General features: G+C 37.5%; 1 protein-coding gene and 1 long non-coding RNA gene across 5 annotated transcripts in view; one reads left to right on the top strand and one right to left on the bottom strand.

Annotated features, from left to right (window-relative positions):
* Positions 1–18468, top strand: part of Ten-a (tenascin accessory) — a 340802-nt gene that overhangs the window by 15988 nt on the left and 306346 nt on the right. For all 4 annotated transcript variants that reach the window (XM_066294416.1, XM_066294415.1, XM_066294418.1 and 1 more), the window contains one exon: positions 13607–13647. The gene's annotated coding sequence lies outside the window, so the exon portion shown is untranslated. The remainder of the gene's footprint in view (positions 1–13606; positions 13648–18468) is intronic.
* Positions 1–18468, bottom strand: part of LOC136345821 (uncharacterized) — a 49958-nt gene that overhangs the window by 14146 nt on the left and 17344 nt on the right. The window lies entirely within an intron of this gene.

The following is an 18468-nucleotide window of genomic DNA, read 5'->3' on the forward strand; positions in this document are numbered from 1 at the left end:
TTGTTCTAATTCGCACAAATTGAACTCTTGGGCAGGGATTTTTGGTGATCAGATTATTGGACCATTATTAATTCCTGGAATTTAAATGGGGACAACTATCTACAAGTTCTACAGGACGTCAGATTTCCCAAGACAACTAAAATACTTGAAAAAGTCTGTCCCTTGGAACAAGAATTAGTTTTTCAACAGGATGAAGCGCCGGCACACTACACTGTCGCTTTCCCACAATTTCAAGATAAAGAGTTCTCTGGAAGACGGATTGGCTGAAGAGGTCCAGTAAAGTGGCCCGCGAGATTCCCCGACTTTAGTCCACTGGATTTTTTATCACGGGGACATCTGAAGGTCAAAATCTATCAAATAATCTGACTCCCTCGAGGAGTTACGTGCCCAAATCACCGAAGAGTGCAGGTAAATAATACCATAAATATTACTTTTTCATCAAATGATGTCCCCTTTTGGATTCCAGTTGACGTGTTTTAGTTCTTTTTTTAAAAATTTTCCTTGGGACCTCCTATATAATGATGTGTGCAAAATTATATAAGGATTTTTTTACTAAATCATCCCGAAGTTTTAATGGGAATTTTACACATTACCTTCATTTTCATCCATTTACCCACGAGGTGACAAAGCCTTTCCCGATTCGCAACAATTACTCACACCTGTTTCCATATTGCCGTCAAGTTGATGTACGTCAAATGCAAATGCTGAATAGTTTAATGAATAATCACTCAGCATGTTTCGGGCAAACATTCGGGAATCATGGAAGGTGAAAAATGTTCGTATTGTAATTACAATGACTGACCTTCTTTTGCTAATTTAATTGTATCCAGGTATCCCCGGAAGCCACATTTGAAACCGGCAATAATACTCCTGCATACATAATTTAATTCAAATTTCAATACATTGGGAATTACATTTTATCTCTCTAACTATAGGGACTATTCAGTGAAATTATCTATCTCTTTTTCCATTATGATTTTGAAGTCAATCCTATTTTCACCATCATAATTGCACTGATTGAGCCCATTTAGGATATTATGGAATAAGTTTAGCGAACATTATCGAAAAACGATTATGCATACATTCGTTATAAATAATGGCATAAAATATTCAATGACAGCCAGTAAATTGGTTACCATTCATTAATATTAATCCATAAATGGCTTAATTGTTATTCATGGAACTGACAAAGAATACGGCGAGATGATTTTTTTAATTGCGAAATAGAATGCGTTTTTTCCATTGTTTAAATATGTGATTTGTTTGCAGAGGAGAAAAACGTGGTATGTCTTGATTTTCATTTTTTTTTTCAATGAAAAATAACATTCAATCAGTGGCAAATGGGGCAGTTTTTGTCACTGCCAAGGGGCACGTGGAAAACGGTCATTCACTAAAATTGTCGGGTCTGCTTTTGACACGTATATGCACATCAACCAGCTCAGGGAGACCAGGTGCAAATTATTGTTTCAATTCATAAAGGCCTGTGTTGCAATCTGGGACAAATAACCAATTGAAATCAGCCGATTAAAAATTTGTGAATTCACATATCCCGAATGTTAACGATCGCAAATTCGACGCCTCGAGCTGGGGATTTCATTAACGAATTTTTGGCAGAGAATTATGAAAACGAAAACCGAAAAGCAACTCCACTCTTTTGACCTCAATAGTAAAATTCGCTCTCATTGGCCACCTCATAAGTGTAAGCTGTTTTTTTCTTTCTTAACTTGTCTAGTGTTTTATTTCTGAGTTGTTACTATTACGTGCTTACTTACTAACTTAACTGAGAGGATACTCGCGTTCCTTCACGACACCCCCGACACCTCGTCGCCTCGTCACCTCGAAAAAAAGAGAGAGCCTCCCAGTTTCTCCAATACCTTAAATGATACTTTCTGGGGCAACAAGCCAGCGGCGTACCCTAACCAGAGACCTATTCCCGATCCGCCATGTGGCAAGCCACATCTGGACATCATCAACCATCCTTTGTCAGAACCGTTGTCCACTGTCCTTCCACCCTCTTTCTTGGTTCTAACAAAGATAGGCTCGACTTTCTTTTACTTCATGCGGCTCTCAACCAAGGATAATTACTGGGAAAATTCCAGTAATGCTGCGAACCACACGAACTCAGTGACCATACACATGGGCGTACCATCAGGGTACCTCACTCTTTATTCCCCTAACCTAGCCTGAATTATAGCTACTTTACCATGTACATCCTCCTATTTGCAGCTCGATTTGGTCAGACGGCAACAATTATACTTATTATTTATATTTACAAAATATTGCAGCGATCTGACAAACGGATCCTACATGAGTTACCAAAGAAGCTGAGGTCGTCTCTGCCGTGTCCCCGTTTAGGACCTTATAACACATTGGATTGGCTTTCGTGTCCATAAATTTCAATTAGATCTCATGAATACTGGTAAACAGTTTCCGTACATATGGAATCCGACTGTTTTGCTAATTTTATGACTGCGTAAATCATATTGATAAGACGATCTACATATTCAAATGGTTTGCGCCGCAGTTGGTAAGTTGACTACAACAGAAGTTTCCTGTGCAGTGGCGGACATGTTTAGAAACTTTTTCAATTTTAATTTAGTTGAAATTAAAGACAAATTATCAAGACACTGTTTTTATACGAGGGTTTCAAAACATTCGTGGGAAAATGAATGGTGCGCTTCTTTGGTTCGTTGTACGAAACAGGTTCCTATTAACATGGGTCCGTAAACGCACCATTTACGGGATACTGGGTGTCAAAAACAGTTCTGTTTTTCAGTTTTTAACTATATCTCAGGAATCGTCTGATATACAGAATTCAGATTTTGTATACTTATCATCATTAATATTAGATACATTTTGAGCGCTGCTTCAATTTTTTTCCATAAGCCAGAGGCGGGTTAGGGTTGCGTACGATTTTTTGCTCCTGATTTTTACACCACTGGAATCACTTCGAAAAAGTGCCTTAAGAATGTTTTTGTTCTAATTCAATATCGCCCTAAACGAAAAAGTTATGAGGAATTTTGCAAATGGTCGAAATTTGAAAAACGCTATCTAGAGCTATGGATTGTAAAAATACTAAAATACAGTTTTTGCCATTAATATTTTCCCATAAATCAAGCTCTTGACATGTATGCTAGTTTTTTCTTATCTAGTTGGGAAATGGGATTTCCCTGTCAAAATACTCGAAACTTGAACACCCTGTACAAATCCAATAATAACAAACAAACTTATACGAGGACGGCACGATAAATGAGTGAACATTTTATATATTTTATGCACACGAAAGATCTCTTAAAAAGCATGTTTCAATAAAAAAGTAAAAAATAAAAACGTTTCTAAACTTTTGCCCACCACTGTACATGTGTTTGTACAATTTCGGAGGAGTTTATCTACATCTATCAGGGAACTCCATTGCAGCGTTTCCTAGAGTTAGAAGTTTTTTTTTAATTGATGAATGAATGTTTTTTTTTAATCAGTTGAATGTATTGGGACGTGTCACAGTTATACCAAACCCGTCCCAAAACTTCCGAAAACGAATTGACTTTTCCTCCTCTGCTATTCGCCATAATGAACATTCCTCCTGAACTAATGGTCGCACATATTCCTGGGCTGCGTTTACACTAACCGTCGATTAGACCGGCCATATATTTTGTGGGGCTTTGAATGTTGATGTCACATACACGTGAATGCTAAACTAACCCATAAAATTAGCGATACGAAACATTGCACACGGTAGCTAATCAATGCCGATAAATATTAACTCCAATTTACGATCAACGTACCGTTCAGCCTATTTAAAGCTTCAGACTACTCCTTTATGTATATAGATGAAAATTTAATGGAATTACAGCTTGCATGTGATAATTAGGGACGTTTGTCGCCACAAGCTGGAGATCCAGCAGAAAAGCCGAACATTTTGAGGGAGCAGAGGGGCCGATAGTATTGTTGGAGGGTAATTCCTGCGTCGGTAATTTTTCTGGAGTTAAATTTCTCATCATTACTCCAAACATAAGCCGTGGTTCAATGTAATTATTTTGGGCGACGATGAGATAACAGATCAAGTGATCTTGAGTGTGTCACGAACTTGACTTGTGCGAGGGGGGGTGTCGCACAGCCGGACAGACTAGGACTGAGACCTCAAGAGCGGCAAATCTCCAGAAACCAATCTCAGTTTTGGGTGAGGACCAGCTGTGAAAAGTCATAGCGAGCACAAGGCTATGCTGTTCTCATCATGGCGGGTGTGAGAAATTCAAGGCTCAGGTATGCCATTCCTGGCTGGATCGGCCTCTTATGTGGAGATCGAGTGGCCAACACACACCCTTTAGTTTACGAGACAGTTTATTTTATCGATCAAAAGTGTGTGTTCCTAATGAAGATTCGCTGAAGAGTACTGATTGTCTCCTCCACTTACGTTTGTGCTCGCAGACGGCACAAAAAACTAAACTTTCACATTATTTATGGCCGTCACGAATTTTCCGGATAAAAAGGGACAGCGAGAAGTAGCCTGCTTGGAATGCCCTAAATAAGTAATAGAAACCCAACTATCGTTTGGTACTGCGATATGTCAGAAATCAACACTTCAAGTTCTAACTTTGAAAACGGTTCAACTACAAAAGTTATAAGATGAGGGCGGAGATATTGGATGGATTTAATTTTAAAGATGTGGGGCGGCAAAAAAGTCCATTAGGAAAGACCATGGCGTTGTAAGCGTGTCGAAAGTTGGCTTAAGCGAAAATATCGGGGGTGCGGGTTCCTGATGCCTTCGGGTAGTGTGCTATGAGGGTATTCCCAGAAGTCCCCGATCTGAAACACTGGGTGTTTCCTACGTATTTAAAAATATTTCACCGGGCGATTGCCTAGCTCAAAACACAAAAAAAGATCATATGATCATAGGTCCGTAAACGCTTCGCTCCCCAAGGTACAGGGCATTAAAAATTAATATTTGTTTTCCGTACTATGTATCGGTTTGGAGCAAAAAGAATCAATAATATTGTTGATTTTTGTGAGTTATAAACATGTTGATACTATAAAGTTTCTAAAAATTAAATATTTCAATCAATAATTTGGTTGATTATCACTAAACAAGTGATTTCAGTTTTCCCAGTTACCGTGAGTGTGGATCAAATATTAAACTTTTTTTGAGATTTTTAATTGAAGTGTTTTGTTTAGAAGGACAATTTCTTGTTGTTTAATTTGTAATTACAGCAACCTTTACAAATGAAGAAATGACACAGATGAATTTTTTTTTAGCATTTGCAGATGGAAATTCCTTACAGGCACAACCTCTCTATGCTGAACGATATCCGGAAAGACATGTGCCGTGTTCAGATACTTTCAAACAACTTCATCGCCGTTTACAAGAGATTGGTTCAGTTCTCAGAAGTAAAAATATTGTTGGTAGAGCACAATCAGTTAGAACTTCTAAATCGGAGAAAATTGTCCTTCACGCCGTAGAAGACGCGCCAAGTACTACGACTAGAAGAATTGCTAACGACTTTCATGTTAGTCCGAAAATAGTTTGGACAATCTTAAAGGAAAATCTACTATACCTTTACCATGTCCAACGTATTCAGACTCTTACCTGACGATTATCCTCTTTGCTCGGATTGGTGTCAGTGGCTTCCTGAGAGAAATGCCAATATTCTAAATTTTCAAAGCAAAATTTTCTTCACGAATGAAGCCAGTTTTTTACATGATATTACAAACGTTCATAACAACCATATTTGTGCAAAGGAAAATCCTAATATCACATCAGAAGCAAAGCATCAGGTAACATTTTCAGTCAACGTAGGTCTCGAATCATTAGGAGGGAGCAGTTGATTCGACCATATTATCTTCTACATTGTGTGTGAAGTGACTCCTATTATCAATATTTTAGAAATGTCTTACTACCTTCTTGAAGATGTGTCATTGGAAACAAGGCTCTGTTTCTGGTTTATGCATGATAGAGTGCCCCCTTATTTCACCTTACAGATTTGAGAGAATCTGGACAATACATTTCCAAATCTTTGGATTAGACGGGGAAGTCTTCAGGTTTGGCCACAGTGATCACCGCGCTTAAACCTTTTGGATTTCTATTTTTGGGGTCACCTGAAGCACTTAATATACACTACTCCAATTGCCATTGAATATGAGCTACGGAATCGGATATTACAAGATTTCAACAATATCCGCGATAACTTGAGTGTTTTTGGATGAGTGGAGCATGTGTAATGGTCAATGAAGGTCTTTTTCAACAATTTCTTAAATATAACTTTTTTTTTAGGTTTCGAGCTGGGCTGTGAAATATTTTTGAATACTTAGGAAATACTCTGTATAGGCGGCCATTTTTTTTTGTTAAATATTGCAAAAGCTTCATCTTAAAAAGCTTACGTCTAAAGTTTGAGAGTGCTGATTTATGTTTGTTTTGGATCCGTTTCTAGTGAACGCATTTAGAGATTTTGTGAATATCGAAAAAATTTCTCATCGATATGTGATTCGATACTTTCATTTGAAAGGTCTTAGTCCGTCCAACATTAGAGGGATGTTAGATCCTACTTTAGGGGAATCTGGTCCTTCGTTAGCAACTGCAAATTATTGGGTGGCAGAGTTCAAATGCGGTCGTTCCAATAGCCAGAACGAATTCCGCAATGGTCGACCCAACGGCACTCCAGATCTGACCACTCTAGAAATTGCGATGAAAATTTTCAAATTTATAATGCTGGAAGATGGGCATTTAAGAAAGTACTTTACATCGTATTCTAACGGAACAATTCGATATGAAAAAGCTCTGCGCAAGATGGGTGCCGCAATTACTCACAATTGAACTAAAACAGCGTCGTGAGAATGTTTCAAGGGAGGATTCAGCCAAGTTTCGCAGCAATAAAGCCGAGTTTTTGCGTCGATTCATAAACATGGGTCCATCATTTCGTATCTGAGACGAAAGAGCAGTCAAAACAAAGGACTTAAAGGGGACAATCGGTCCCGAAGAACTCGAAAACCGTTCCATCTGCAGGAAAGGTGATGGCGTCAGTTTTTTGGAATAATTGTTATTGACTATCTCCCTAAAGTAAAAAACAATAAACGGAGACTATTATACAAATTTATTGCAGCGTTTGAGCGAAGAAGTTAGAAAAAAGCGATCGCTTTGGCGGAAAAGAAAATCTTGTTTCGTCACCAGTCCACGCTTTCATCATAGCGATGGCCAAAATCAATCGATTTGGTTGCGAACTTAAACCTCAGTCACCTTATTGGCCAGATTTAGTCCTCTCAGATTATTTTCTATTTCCAAATTTAAAAAAGTGAACCACGAAAAGAGATTTGCCAATAATAAAGAGGTCGCGTCCGAGGTCGATGCCTATTTTGAAACATGCGAAGCTTTTTACTACGAAAAGGGTATAGAAGGGAAAAGTATGTTAATCTTAAAGGAGACTATGTTCGAGAATAAGTAATATTTTCTAAAAATGTTTTTTCTTTAAGTGTTAAATCGGATGCTTCTGGGACGATCTTTGTTTTCATTACAAATACATAATAAAGAAGTCCCAAAGTTTCGATTTTTACGAGCTCAGGGTTCTCGCGGAGGCGGCAAGCTCCCTTACTGGGAGATGCAGAGAGATCCGCCCGGTAACATCGAAAAAAGCATCGTCCGGGCTACCTTCGCCGTATTTAACAGTTGCCCGAGGGTGCTCGTTTTACACCTCGAAATCAGGGATGAAAATTTCAACGTGAAAACCGACCTAATTTAAATCGTGTTTTCGTCCGTCGTGGGCCTCAAAAAAACGAAAAAAAAACTAGCTAGAGATTTCGTGTTGCTTTTGTATTTTATGCAAGCTGTTTAACTTCATTCTCGAAGCTCAATTGTGACTGTTTGACCGCGAGCCACCCTGTACTTTTTGAACGCGATTGGCTGGAAATTCGAAAAAAATTCCATAAAATAAATTTTTCCGCTCTATATTTGTTTAAGGTATTTGTTTCGAGTCACTGAAGGATGAAGGAAATTGAGCGTTTTCAAATGAATATTTTCATGAAGTTTTTTGAGCAACATTTTTCTGGGGACTCGACCTTCCTTTTTCACCTTAAATTTCTGTTATGATGAGACGCCGAATAGTCTTGAGCGTCGGGTGCCACTTCGGGGCTATCAAAGCTTGTGCAAGAATACCGGAGCGTGTAGCCTGGGACCGCACCACAGAAACTTGAACATCTTAGAGCTTAGTAACTGCACATTTGCTAATAAATATTTTAATAATTACATTATTTGAATTATACGCGTACAGCAATGTTCAATCTGTTCTTCGATAATCTTGGTTCTATACTCTTGTTGAGTTTGGCATGATCGAAAACTCAATAAGCGTTCCCAGGGGAAAAACGATTATGAAACATCAGCAGACATTCAAATTGGGCGAAAAAGTGTTTTAAACGGTCGAGTGAAATGAAAAATGGAAGTCGTTTAAAACTTTTGAGCGTAACGGGGGAAGTCATTGGGGAATAGCAAAATTGAAGTTTAGGAGCTATTTGGGATATACACTTTATAAATTATAGAAGTATTTCTGATTTATGCTCTCGCTATTTTATGCCAGGGGCATTCAAGTTAGGGAAAGTTTTCGGTCTTTCAACGGAGCTAATGGACGGTTCTTTAGGGTTAGTTAACTAATGATTAAAATTTAAATTTTATAGGCAAATTACTACCGGACCTGGAAATTTACCTGCCCAAGAAGAAAAAAATATATGCATCTTTTCTCGCTTAGAGCTTTATCGACCAGTTCCTCTTCCCTTCATCATCTAAATATTTCAGAGGGGGGTTAGTTCTTCCTCGAGCTTTGGCTTTTAGAACTTTTTACATATGAAAGAATTAAAATTTAATCTGCGAATTTCTCTGCGACCTTCTCTCTCTGCGTCAGTATACATTTTATAGGCTAATAAATCAGCTGGGTATCGATACACCATGATACGCATTACCATTCGATATGGAAATAGTTGGGACGGTATCTGGGTCGTAAATTTCAGTAATTCTCATGAAAATGGTATATCAACTAGGATGGCGAAACAGCCGTGCCGTCAGGAGTTTTATGGAGCTCTTATCTTCTACTCGGAAGGGAAAAGGCGACGGAGGGAATAGAGTGGAATTTTAGAAGAATGGAGATTTGATTGAAATGGAGTAAAAATATGTAAACAAATTAAGGTTGAGAGAATTTATTTTGAGCCGTTTAGGCTTGGCTGACAGATCGACACCAATTCAGAACCATCGACTGACTGAGCTCCGTTCCTCCCCTTCCGGGACTGCCACGGGGCATTACTTTGGGGAATTTTCTGAGTACGTGTGTGGATATTAAGTGTATGGTATTTGCCCCCTTTCGATTTTTCTTATTCCCCCATCTCTTACTTTTTCGCTCAACACTTCCGCAATCCATCTGCGCACTAGTGCCCATTAGCTCTGATTGGATCAGTGTGTCGATTACGTTTTTTGAGTTTAATGTTTTGATAATTTTCAAGCAGGAATTTCAATTTTTCCTCGATTTAAAACACTTCAAGTACCACATCTCATCTCTGTGCACGAAGATATGCAGTGGTAACACCATTCGCCGAAGTTGTTCAGTTTTTTGTTAAGATATTATGGGAAGAAGTCGTGTCTCTTTAACGATTTACATGTGCAGTAATTTGCGTTGCCGTTTGAACAGTATCAGACAATCATCAAACAATTCTTTCTTCCTGTGTTCCTGCGGTTTTTTCATTCTTTGAATGCATAATTTTTAAAATCACTTATTCCTTTGTTCGGTGAAGAATAGCACCCCTGCATTGTGCTGTTTCCAACTTCTACGTTGGCGAATTGGATTAAAAATTTAGATAAATCCTGAAACTTCCTTCGTATTCAATTAAACATGAAAAGCTAAGATTCTCCGGTTATAATAAAAAATGACATAAACAATTCCGGCAAAAAACTATGCCTCTTAAAATGGAAATCATAAAACCGCTTCAGCAATGAAAGAGGGCGGAAAGAGATTTTAAACCTTCCACTTAAGGCAAAATAAAAATTGCAATAAAACTCTCTGCGTGGAATTGGTTTTCTGGGGCACGGCGAAATTAATTTTCTGATGGTGTTTGGAATTCGTATTTTCGGCGGGTTTTCCAAATTTCTCGTGAAATACGCGTGCCCCAGCTATAAATTTATGCTTGCAAAGCAGGAATTTTCCTCACTTTCGAGTATGATTTCACTAAGGTTGTTTGATTTTTGCCCGCAAAAGGACAAATATAAATACAGCTTATACGTCGAAGTTGGTTAATAATGCAGGAACTCATAATGGCCAAAACCGATTATCTCGGATTCCTTTTTGGCCATTATCTGAATTCAATGCTACGAGGACGGTCCCAGAAGTAACCGGCCTGACATACATATAAACGGCGATTTTTTTGTTAAATATTACAGAGACATAACCTTAAAAAGTTAATGCGTAGTTTGAGGGTGCTACGTTGATTCGTGTTTGTGTTTGTTTTGGAGCCCTTTTTGGTGATTTTAAGAATATGGAAAAAATTGTTCATTAGTCTCTACCTTCGTCACCTCGATAGCCAAAATCAGTCAACTTAACTTCGAACTTTTCCCTCAACCACCCCACTCGCCAGATTTAGCCCTTTCAGATTTTTCTCTATTTTTAAACCTGGAAAAGTGGCTTAGTGGAAAGAAATTTGCCAATAATGAGGAGGCAGAGTCCGAGGTGGATGCCTATTTTGAAACGTTCCAAGCTTCTTACCACGAACAGGGCTTCGCTGAGAAAAGTATGCTAATCTTAAAGAACACTGTGTTGAGAAATAAGTAATATTTTCCAATATTTTTTTTCTTTAAGTGTTAGCTAGAGTACTTCGGGGATTATCCTCGTAAATCCAATTATTGTTCGTATCAAGTGCGTTGACGTTTTATATTACGTTATATGTACTGTTGATGTCAATAATAATTAATGGCAGTTTCCGTTTTTATTTTTTAAAACAGTGAAATCGTTAGAGTTCATTTGTTGGCCGGTGTGTATGCACCCTCGTTAATGGGCAAAGAGTTAAAAAAAATGCTGATATAAAAAATAATTGTATGTAGATATAATAAATAAATGAAAGTTATTTGAGATCATACCCACATGTTAAGAAATGAGGGTGAAGAATTAAGAAAACAAGCTTCAGGGATCCCCTTCTTAGACGAGGGGAAGAACCTAATTACCGAAAGTAATATTTGTCCCTAGTAAGTCCTAGTTATTACGTAAACATCAGATTGTGTAAAAAAAAATCTGAGACCGCGCATGGCACAGTGGCGCGCTTTTAGGCAGCATTTTTCTGTTACCAATCTATTACTTAAACCATGTTCCCAACGTTCCTGAATTTCCCTAGATAAATGGTACACTTCAGTTTGGACACAAAACATTTTAAAACCTCAAGCACAACACAGTGATGTCTTAGATTTTTGTTCCTTGTGAATCATGGATGCAACGCTTGCACACGTAGACTATTATTTTATATACCGGATGTTTATTAAACGTACCGAAGGAGCGAATTTCTCAAGAAATGCAATAAGGAATTTTCATAACAACCAACTAAACACATGGTTGTTGTGAAAACTTGTATTGAAAATATGTCTGAGCTTTTTTTTCACGCAGTGTCACAACACGAAGGCATGTCCTGGGTGTTTGTTAAGGTTCTAATTTATATCATAGTTTGGATTGGAATACTATTAGGAACTCGAATGATGTGAACAGCAAATCAAGATTGTACCGTTGTCATTATGGCTCATTTTATGAGGGAATGGTGTGTATCTAAGTCAGATTTGTTGTGTGCCTCGCAAAAGTCATTCAAACAGTGACATACTTTACCCACCGATGCCCTGTTAAGAGTAAGAAGCTTTGAACGTTTCAACATAAGCATAATACTCGGGTTGACCCTCTTCATTGTTGGCAAATCTCTTTCTGCCAAGCTATTTTGTCAAATTTTGATCTGACGGAGCAAAATCTGGTGAGTAGGGTGGGTGAGTAAAAAGTTCGAAACCGAGTTGAATGATTTTAGCCAATGCGACGACGGAAGCGTGGAATAGTTATATAATCTATTAAAATTTAGATGATTTGCGAGACATGCAGGGTGATTCAGAATTATGCGATCACATTTCTAGGGATTATTTAGTGCAACAATAGAAGACATTTGAATGTAAGAAATTATGTCAGGAACTGCCTCTTTAAACCTCTACGGCCTTACGAAGCTTTAAGATTAGTTAAGTGCAAATATACGTTTTATCGAGTTTTAGTAAGTTACATTTAAATTTGTTTGCACAAAATAACGCTTCAGTAATTGTTCAAAATGGTGTCCTTGAATGCACCAGTTTAAGCAATGTACATGGTTTCTGCGGACTTTACTGAAAGTTTTATAATCGTTTTCTTCAAATGCCGCAGTAAATCATGTAATCAGATCTAGCTCTGTTTCCACTGGCTCTTCATAAACCGGAGACTTTACATGTCCCCACGGAAAGAAATCTAAAGGTGTTAAATCGGGTGATTTAGGGGGTTACAGAACCGGACCACTTTTGCCGATCCAGTGTTGTCCGAACCGACCGTCCATGTGACTAGAAAAATGTGCAGGCGCGCCATCACGTTGCAGCCACATTTGCAGCCAAATGTTTAATGGATCGTCTTCAAGAAGTTGCGGTTTGAAACTAAATGATACGAAATAACTCGATAAAACAAGTAACGCCTTAGGGAAACGGTTTCGGATACGGGTTTTTATAATCAAATGGTTCTATTGTTGTACCGAATAACCCCTAGAAATTTGATCTCGGAGTTCTGAATCACCCCGCGTATTAAAACTAGATCAAAGAGCTGCTTTCGAGTTGGAATTTATAGAGTTTCCCAGAAGGCTTCTAGAAAACTTTCTTGAGAACGTGCGTTTTGAGACAGGCTACTTTTTAATTTTCTTGCAATATCCTTATCTTTACTCTGGTAATCTGACTTTTTTATTATTTATCTTACGGCTTGTCTGCAGTTGTAGTAATGTCGTAAATCAGAGTCTCGCATGTTTGCCAAAACGGAAAGCGGGCTGGCTTATTCACAAAGCGTGTCGTGGCTTCCTCCAGGGCACCATAAAATTGAACTTTAGTAGATGTTTGGAATGCACATTTCAGAGATATTCTTTTACTTTCCGATTAAAATATATTGTTAAGATCTTTACTAGGAATTTGAGCTCTCATAAATTGCTTCCGAATTTGAATTCACTCGTATTGCTCTTAGCAACAAATCACGCTAATTTTGTTCATTTTAATACGCAGAATTCCATTATTATTATTACTACTGTTATTATTATTATTATTATTACTGCTGGTGATATTTTACGTACGAACCCAAAATATTTGCCTGGATGCATGCATTGTCTAATTAAATGGAATAATTACAACAAAAAGTCCTGTTGGGATTCGCTATTTGGAATTCTGAAAATGCTGTTATTGAAGTAGGAATAACTTATTGTTTTGAAGCATTGTTTTTTGGTGGTCGGTTTTAATTTGGTTTTAATATTATTTGTGATTTCGATTGTTTAATAATTATTAAATATTTGCATTGATGTATGGAACAATAATTATTCATTTTCATATTCGTATACAATTTATTTGTTTCAGGCTTATGGAGGAACTGTTCTTTTTGGTGGCTATTAGTAAAGGTGAGTGTCTCCCTATAGATCTGCGAGGAGTGTAACACGGGACCGTGCGCAATTTGAAAAACGTGTTCCTAAAGCCGCCAAAAACACTGTCCAAAATTTTCTTCAATCAAAAACTAAATGACAAACCACGTGAAGAAAGTAAATTTAGAAAACTGCCGTAGATTGCTTCATTCGTGAAAGTTTGAGATGCATCAATGACAGTACGCTCCATGAGTGCTGTAGATCTTCCCCAACAAATGCGAATATTTGGAATTAAGTACGGTAAAAACAGACGATTAGAGGTATTGTATAGATAGATAGTGTACATTGAATGCTGCGAAGATAATCGGAAAGAAAGGGCATTTGAAGAGGGCAAAAATATGGACGTACAGAAGACAATGGATTTAAATATGAAAAAATCCAACACTATGAAAAATTACTTTGTGGTAAAACCAGCGGCGTACTTAACGAAATTTTTCAGCAAGGACCAGCCACGTAAAAAATTAAATGGAAATTAAATTCATTTTAAAAATTCCTTGCTGTTCAAAGCCTATAAATTATTAGTATATACTGAGCGGTGCAGAGGACTTCTATACTTTGAAAATGTTTGCATTTAATTATAGTAATAGCAACTGCTCTTCGGACGCAATTTCGAGGAGCCACTCTGCACCAATGGATATAAAGTAAACAGGAGAAATAATGATCGAAAATTGCTGTGTTGTAAAACATCCTAATGCGGCATAAGTTCTGCTTTACCTCTAGATACACGACTGTCCCAATTAGTTATTTAGTTGAAATATTTAATATCCGTTTCTAAATTTGCCATTTCACTTTCCCTGACAGTTACCAAACTAAAGTCAATATTCATACCGAAATCCCGGATTTTCCCCCAGGTGTTCATAGTGTGCAAACAACATCCAATTCCAGGCTAAAAAGTTAATGGATATTTACTGAAAGCTGGGATATACCTCGATCGTTTATTAAAAAATATAGGCTAGAAAGGAAATTGCAATATTTCCGGTTGCAACGGCCGATAAGAGTCAATATTGATCCTTGTGGTAGATACAAGAGTTAATTAAATTGAGAGTATGCATAACGGGAATTGGTTTGATTCTTTCAAATTGAAACATTTTGGGATTAGTTTTTATCAATTAATGGGAGAATTAGCCATCGGAGGGATGAATGGCGAACCGAACTCCGGCACCAAAATTAGTTATACTGGGTGTGGCAAATTATTATACAGATTCCTTGAGCGAAAATAATTGGGCTTTGCCACTTTTTCCTTTGGCGATTTATAGTTTGTATGCAGAGTGTTGGAAAAGCCGTTAATAACTTCTCAGTTTCTTGACATATTTTGATGAAATTTCGCACAGTTTGATGAGGCGGGCTTTTCCTATAATTTGAGAAAAAAAATTTAACTGGAGTGGAATAAACGGGGGCCACGGACAAGTTCCCCCAACTTTTTTGCGCACGCCAGTGGCGAACGTCTTTAATTTTTTAAACCAAATGTTTTTTATCTTAATTTTTTACTTTTAAAAAATGTTAATTTACTGCTTTCTTTAGAAGAGATTCCAGCTTATTGGCTTTCAATATACGGTACCCATTATTTTTTCTTTTATATCAGACACATATCTTCAGAAACATGAGGCATTGTCATGTGGCTATCTTAAATATCATGCTAGGAGTAAAACAAATCTTTGCCTCAACATTTCTCCTAGATTTTATTCAATTTTATGCAAGTTGAATGACTTCAGCAAACGGACAACGATTTAGGAAATTTAAAGGTAAATAATAATAATGCAACCAAAAGGACCGAAGGAATCTAAATTAAATGTTCAATATAATTGCTCCCCTTCTTGAATGCCTGCCGGAGATTTTGTATAATATATTGAGAGACAATGGGATGGAATATCTTCTAAGGTAAGCAGTAAATTACTATTTCACAACAATAAAAAAATTAAGATAAAGGAATATTTACTTAAAAAAAATTAAACATGTTGACCATTGGAGTGCGGAAAAGAAGTAGGAAGGGGGGCTTCTCCATAAACCCCTATTTTCTCCGCTACGGTTTCAAATTTTTTAACTCAAATTATAGGAAAATTGAACTGTGCACCACTGCAAAATTCCAGTAGAATATGTCGAGACATATTCTACTGGACGTTATTAGAAAAATTAATTATTTTAAGACCTTCAACTCTGTAAAATGGGCATAAAACGTCGGAGAAAAAAGTCTCATAAGAAAAGACTAATTATTTTCGCTCAAGGAATCTATGGCATACTAATTTGCGACACCCTGTGTTGGTCGTAGCTCCATAAAGGAAAGGCCGTTAGTTGTCATAGACTGTAGGTGGATGGCTGCTTCTAGGTCTCTTCTCTCATAGTAGAATACAAAAAATATTATCCTTGCCTTCTCTATGTGATCCCACATTTGTCAGAGCATCTCATCCTCAACGATCACCTTTCATATTTTTCACTTGTATTCAGTCATAGCCCACAGTCAAGTTCTCTCGATTTGAAGTGAAGTAAATTCCAAAAGCTTCTAGTTTATTGTTATAAAGGCAATAGTTTTCACTTTCAGTCAAATGCGAGGGAAAGAAGTGAAATTGTGCCATTGTGAGATGCTAAAAGCTGAATTATCAATACTCTAGATTCGTCATTTTGAGGCATTCAATTTATTGTCATTGCCTGGAAACCTGGAGAATTGGCTGACGATCGATATCCAACGATTCCACCGCCGTAATTGAACAGAAAATCAAAAGAAAATCGTCGACTTTAATTTAAGAGAGCAAATAATTACGTTCTGGAAAGTTAACATTAATTTGAGTCGAACAAACAGCAGTTTCGGGCCAAAAATCACGTCTTTTGTGAAAAGAGAGGAAAATGTATAATTCCGGGCAGCCACTGCTAATATCCAGAAAGTTCTGGGGCATTAGCCAGATTTAAATCGCTGCCGGATTGATTAATGTTGCCTGGAAAAGAATAATGAGCTTTGCATCCTTTAACCCAGAAAAGTTGTCACAAAGCGGGTCGGCTCTCTGCGCCATTATGAATTATGATGGAAAAATTAGGGATGTGTGCGTTGTGTATACGCCGGCATTGCACCATTTCGCTCTCACATCATTAAAGGAGCAGATCATACCCAGGAAACCCATTTAAGTGCCATTTTTGGGAGTACTCAGCTATGCTTAAATCCATTAGCTCTACATATCGTCACATTCCCGAAAGGATCCAATCCGAGTGATGATCCCGATGTGATTACGCTTTGTTTTTGTTCATCCCTTGTAACGAAATCGGACAGTTCGTTCGTGACAAGTTTACGGTTTAGAGGGTATAAAGGTCATAATTCTTTCTGGGGTTGGGATGTAAATCTCTGGCGCTATCCAGTTATACGTCAGAGATCGTGCTGGAATTAAAAATATACGATTTTGTGTGAACGAATAATGTTTTCCTTTGGAATTTATTCTAAAATATGCTACCAGGTGTGCGAATGAATATCAAAGTCTCTCTTGCCCTCCAAATATAAACGCGTGCCAGCTAAACATTCGCAGACACAGGATGTTGCTCCACATTTTTAATTCGACCCTCGCTAATTAGAGAGAAGCTTACACTCTTGGCAAGTGCTACTAATTTACGGGTATTATGCGATGAAATGCAGTGCCGGGTTTATATTCCGTGTAAAATCTAGACGAGCTTCAGTCAGTCATGTTATGCCTGCTTGGAACATGCAAACGACCTGTTTGTTTCCAAATTTAGGGCTGAATAGCATCACAATTCGAAGACGTCATTATACCCACATGTTGCAAAACACTGTTGAGAGAAGATATTAATAACGGCGATGTGAGTGTTGGGGAATTTCAATCACAAACTACTGAATCAGTCCGAGAAATGTACCTTAGCGTAAAAAATCCTAAACTCTTGAAGATAGAGTTCAGGCACAAATCTGCACGCAAACAAGGAAATTGCACTGGGCGTATCCAGACACTCTGAGTCTTGTTCAGGGACAAGGTTTTATTATTACTTTTTTACCCATAAAGCACTTTATTTAATTGATGAAGTGCCACGTAGTTGCTGAAAATTTAAAACTTCAGAAGAAAAACAAAATCTAATTTACTTAAATCATTATTAAAGTCAACCTTTTCCTTTGTAGGCTCAGCTTACTTATAAATAAGGGATACAACACCTTCGTAAGTTGAAAATTAGGATTAAATTCAGGTAGAGCGGAAGAGGATACTCCGATTACTACAGCTTGAAATTTTGTAAATAAAGTATTACCTAACTTTGTTATTAAATTAAATCCGTTAATAAACGGATGTTTCGGATTTTGAGGCTTCGACGGATATCTCGGCAGTGGCAGGAGATGTATTGGATTTGTTCCTTGTCATACTGGTCAAATTCATCTCGGCATTCTGAAAATTATAAAAGATATAAACTCAATTAATTCGTCACCTTCTTTCTTCATTCCTGTTAGCAGCCCCCCACCGCTGCACCTTTAGTGCCCATGATGTTGACCTAAAGTACCATTAATGTGTACGGAAATATGGTAGATTTCTCCCTTTTACTGCTTTCAGTATGACGTCTTAAGAGTCCCAAATTGAAATTTATGGTCATCACAATACGCATGTCTAATAAAGACCAGGCTCGAGGAATTTATACATGTCGAAATATGTCAACTTTATATAATAATGTATTTACATATGTCCAACTATGGGACTAGTTCCAACACCTTTCAACAGTGGTAAAATGCGGAATTATTCGAGAGAAATCCGAGAAAAGGCCCTTTTCTGTAGCTATAAATAGCCCTATAAGAGGAGGCGTGTCATCCTCATTTAACTATTCATTGTT

This window comes from Euwallacea fornicatus, chromosome 21 (assembly GCF_040115645.1).
Source record: "Euwallacea fornicatus isolate EFF26 chromosome 21, ASM4011564v1, whole genome shotgun sequence".
NCBI classification, from domain to species: Eukaryota; Metazoa; Arthropoda; class Insecta; order Coleoptera; family Curculionidae; genus Euwallacea; species Euwallacea fornicatus.